The following is a 5811-nucleotide window of genomic DNA, read 5'->3' on the forward strand; positions in this document are numbered from 1 at the left end:
TAGTCAAATGGATGGACCTGGAGGGCATCATCTTGAGTGAAGTAACCCAATCACAAAAGAACTCACATGATATGTACTCACTGATAAGTGGATATTAGTCCAGAAACTTAGAATACCCAAGATACAAGATACAATTTGCAAAACACATGAAACTCAAGAAAATGAAGATGAAAGTGTGGACACTTTGCTCCTTCTTAGAATTGGGAACACAACACCCACGGCAGGAGTTATAGCGACAAAGATTGGAGCTAAGACGAAAGGATGGACCATCTAGAGAGTGCCATACCCGGGATCTATCCAATAATCAGCCCCCAAACGCTGACACCATTGCACACCCTAGCAAGATGTTGCTGAAAAGATCCTGATATAGCTGTCTTTTGTGAGGCTGTGCCGGGGCCTAGCAAACACAGAAGTGGATGCTCATAGTTTCTATTGGATGGATCACAGGGCCCCGAATGGAGGAGCTAGAGAAAGTACCCAAGGAGCTAAAGGGGTCTGCAACCCTATAAGTGGAACAACAATATGAACTAACCAGTACCCCCTGGAGCTCGTGTCTCTAGCTGCATATGCATCAGAAGATGACCTAGTTGGCCATCAGTGGAAAGAGAGGCCCATTGGTCTTGCAAACTTTACATACCTCAGTACAGGGGAACACCAGGGCCAAGAAGTGGGAGTGGGTGGGTAGGAGAGTGGGGTGGGGGGTATGTGGGACTTTTGGGATAGCATTGGAAATGTAAATGAAGAAAATACCTAATAAAATACTTTAAAAAAAAAGATAGATTAATCAATCACAAATACATAAGTGAATGACAAATTATTTCTTTGATAGAATGAAGGGGATAGATAAAAGATGATTGCCAGACAATAGCTATAAATGTGTGATAGATGGATAACCAATAGATAGATGATAGAAAGATATATTAGATGATAGAGAGATTAGATAGATGATAGACAGACATATGTTAAATAAATAGATAGAAAAATAGACACATATAAAGGCAATTACACATATAAATGAAATCATCAAATAGCAAATGAGACTTATTTCTAACAGAACACCTCTCCTCACCAAAAGAAGCATCCAGTGTTTGAACTCAATTCCATCTTATTGAGATGCTCAAATGGTTCACATGGGAATCTACAATGAACTCAAGCTGTTACCATGGGTATATGTTTCTCTCCACCACCTGTCATCAAGGTTCTATTGCTAAAGACAACTCAACTCATTGAACATGTAGAAGTCAATATGGGGACTACATAAACTCTTCCTTCCTATCTACTAGCATCTTAGTTACAGGAAGGCATTCTGCATGCTGCTAGGAAAAGAACAACAAACAATACCACAAACCCAAATGATAAGGCAATGTTGTGAGAGTAAGCAAATAAAATCTGGTTTGAATTAAAGCCCATTATACAACATGGAGCCTGTACCCAACACTGCTTGGATAAACAAACAAAAACCAGACACTAGATGCCCAGGGATCTAGAGTAAAAGATATTCTTCTGTTCTTTAAAAAACTAAGAGCAATAAAATGACATTCTCAGTTATAATAAATAATAAATGAAAAAAGAAAGACATGGATTTGTGAATGGCATATATTAAAGAAGGATTGGCTATTGGGGGAGGAATACATTATATACTTGGGAAAACCTAAAAGGTGATGAGAATGAAATTTGGTGATAGATTGCTTCCCTAGCATATGTGAGGTAGGAAAGTCAAAGTCCTGGAGTTTTGCATATCTCATATATCTCTGTCGTGTGACTTTTGTGTGTGGATGTATAGTCAGGAGTTTTGTGGACATGAGCAGAATATCTTCATCACAACTAAGGCACCAACAAAGTAATCATTCTACAGACATCTAACTTGGTGATCTGTGAGTTACTGGGTACTTGTAGAAACATGTTTGAGGGGCTACTTAGAGGAGATGGATAGTTGACAGGAATCAGGTCTCATTGAAAAGCCCACCCAGACCTCAGGGAAGGCTAGTTTAAGTTGTACAACTTACAAGGAATTCTACTTCTTCCCCTAGGATTTGTTCATTCCTGTGAAACTTCAGGGAGAGATTGTGATTCATAATTTCTAAGCCGTGTAAGTTTCATGAGATTACTAGGATTTATGACTTTGCCTTCCTGAGTCTTGTGAGCTACACAGTGTTTTGCATTCAGTAGAAGTTCCTGGACTCATTGAAGGGCAAGCATCTTAAATCCTTACAAATAATGGAAAAGACCACATAATTGAACCATTAAGTTTATGTGTGGGTTGATTGAGTGTATGGAAATGTGAAAAAATTACTGTTTCTCATCTTTGCCTCTATTATTTCCAGGGCTAATTCAATAACAATACAACGTAATTAGAGAAAACTTTATAATTTAGCTTACAATTTACCACATAAACCAAGATATAGTAGTTCAATGTGTTACTGACAACATGATATATTTAGTAGGAAGAATATGTAAGAGGCCACTATACTAATACTTCTTCTCTGAGGTTGGAGATTATAGTTGGTATTCCAGAATTTTTAACACGTAAATATGTAAAGTTTAAAGAAATAACATAAATAATATGAATTTCTAAATTTAACTAATTCAAGGTAAATGTCTCTTTCCCACTCTATTCTGAGTATTTAAATTTTCTTTCAATATCACTTAGAGTGATTTATCTCTCAAAATATTTCCTTCCTTGGCCTTGGCTTTGTGACCCTCTATGCTTCTTTATAAGTTTGAAAGAAGATACACATTTGTAGACACACAATAAATAGCTACATTCCAGATAGCAAAGAGCCCCCATAAACAAGCTAATCTATATGCTTTGTTTCTATATCTTGCATGTACTGAATTATTTTTTTATTTTTTAAGACATGGTCTCACTGTGTAAATCTGTCCTGAAACCCACTTTGTAGATCAGGCTGGCCTTCAACTCACAGAGATCTACCCACCCTCTATCCTTAGATCTTATACTTAAAGTGTTTAGCACTTAGAAAGTGTCGCTATTTTATCCAAATGTAAATTAAATCAAAGGGACCATACCTAAAAGAGTCTCCAGAATCCTGTTAAGGTCACGCTGATGAGTATACTCTGTGTTCATGAAAATTATTTCTGTTAATTGATGGTGTCACGTTGTTTCCTGGAGTTCTGAGGTTCAATTTAACGGCTAGACAAATATATCTCAATTCCTGAAATCCCCTTGGGGACTTTCTGCTATCTAAAGCAGGAGTTCTTCTAATTTCTATTCTACCAAGAGAACTTTACCAGACTATCCATCAAGATATGTTGCACAGATGCCACTAAAAGGCATTTAATTTCTAATTTCTATGAGATAGCCCCTGTTTTAAAGAAGGATTGCTGCATAATTCCTATTACACAAAATCACACCTACTTATAATTTCTCATTTAATTTCTTTAGCCTATTTGGAGCTGAGAATGCAGCCCTTGCATTAGCATGCAGGTACCTGATTACACTTCAGGCTTTCTTCTCCTCTAATGATTTCAGGTAATATAGAGGTAGAAGAGAATATGATTAATGACAGAGAATCATTTCAGCACTTCAGAGTTTATTAATCAAGTGTGTGATACACTGGGACTCTAACTGCAATGCGAAATTGCAGGTGCTCATGTGACATTTCTAAATGAGTCTTAACGCATGCAAATCCACTGCATGGGAAGACATAGATCTAAATGATGACAGACTGACTCAGGGGCCATTTGAGGACTGCTCATAGGTTGTTAGAGTCTATTCCTAAGTCATTTAGACTTTATTCCCCACTGGGGCAGGAGAAAAGAGATTCCCCATGTTCAAGATCCTGTAAAGCTTCTTGTTTTGTTTAGCATCTTTAAACACAAGTCAAGAGGGAAACCATGCACTCAGATAAATCCAAGGCAAAACCAGCAAGGAGGAATGCAATTGGAAATAAATAAGGAAGGCATGTGTCATTGAATGGCTTGCATTCTTCCTGCAAAATGCTGATATGACCATGCTTGTCCCAGTTAAGAAAAAGTTGTAAGTTGCTGATAATTCTATCCATTGTGCCCAAAAACCTCTCATAGAAATTTGTTTCCTCAAGGGGGCTCCTCTTCCTCTTCCCCAGCAAGCTATTTTTAGTTTATTCAATTTTGTAGTGATCAGGGTAGATGAGTTCAAATCCCTTATTAATTCATGGCTCAGAAAAGCAATTTTGAATATCTACTGGGTTTCCAAGTGTCCTTTAGAAAAAGGGAAGTCCTAAGTGTCCTGTCTCATTCAGCTGAGGGTCAGTGCCATGTTTTCTTTAGGGAAATGTAAGGTACAGAATACTCAGCATAAAGCCAAAGCCAAGATATGCACTAACGTGATCTAAAACAGATAGTTTGCTTGATTTCTAAACATGGAATTTACCTCCTTTTCTTTAGTTGAGGACAGAAAAAAATTCTCAGAAGAAAATTTTGTTAAACACATTTTAAAACACAAACTTGATTTTAAAGTGAATCCTGAATGTCAAGATAGACCTGTTCCCTCATTTTAAACCCAAATGTGATATTATTATCAGTAACAATAGATTGTAATGATGTAAAACTGAATTTTAGTAGTTAAATTAGTGTCATATCAGCATACTCTGCCTGTATTACTAAACTTCTTTTTAGAAACTAGTTTTTTGCTTCGTTTATCTGTTATAAGTTTTGTTTTGTATAACTTTGCTACACATAGTAAGCAAGTGCATAGTCTTGCTAAGGAGTTTTGGATGCCCAAACTCATGGGGTTACATTAGCCTCTTCCGGTAAATACTGGGATTACAGGTGGGCCATCATATTTGTCTAATAAGTCGTTTTAAAGAAAATGTTTACCTTTCTACTGTTACTGTCAATAAAACACTGGAATCTTGATTATCAGGGTTTCAATCCCACGTGTAAATTGAGAATATCCAAGTAAGAACAACGTAACAAATGAAAGGAAACATTATTGAATCCAGTCTTTTGTTTACAATTTTAAAATAGCTTGCCTCAGTGTTCACTTTCTTCTTGTGGATAAATCCTGTATCCAGAGAATCCTATTGAAAGAGCAGAACCAGGCATTTTCCAAAGTATTATTCCATTTGGTTTCATTCATTTATTTATTGAAGCAGGGTCTCATTATGGGCCATAGGATGACCCTAAATTCACCATCCTCATGTCTTAACCTCCAGTTCTGGGAATATAGATATGATCTACCATAGGTCACACTTTGGCTTGATTTTTAACTGAATTTTGAAAAAGAGTCAAAGTGAGATTGATCTGTTTTCCAAGGTTTTCTTTACTTCCTTTGAAGGTAATTTCAAGTAACTTCACTAATCCTTTATACTCTGGCATCTAATTTTTTATTATGAATTACTAATTACTGAAGAAAATGTCTATAATTCAGTTTCTCAGTAAGTGACACAAATGTATTATTGAAAATATACTTTAAAAATAAATTCCAAAGTCAAAGTTTACTAGAAATTATGAAAGAAAATGAAGGTCTATTTCAGTGAAACGGATATACTTCCTCCCATTTTACTCTCTCACAGTGAACAATCTCTTATGGACCTTGGGTAATTGCTCGGTGTGAGGGAACCTTAGTCAAGACTCCCTCAACATTGATTGCATTAAAAGAGGAGAATAGGGACAAATTAGGCAAGGTCACTGAAAGACATCCCTATGAACTAGGAATCTGACTGTTCTTTATATGACATTCATTTCCTGCAAATTATCATCTTCCTTTTAAACATTTGCTTTCTCAATGTATCCCTTACTGAATAAGTATCTAATACAGACAATAAGAGTCCTGTTCAGCCGTCATAGTCCTCCGACACAAACCTTGGG

The sequence above is a fragment of the Mus caroli genome, chromosome 8 (genome assembly GCF_900094665.2).
Source record: "Mus caroli chromosome 8, CAROLI_EIJ_v1.1, whole genome shotgun sequence".
Taxonomy (NCBI): Eukaryota; Metazoa; Chordata; class Mammalia; order Rodentia; family Muridae; genus Mus; species Mus caroli.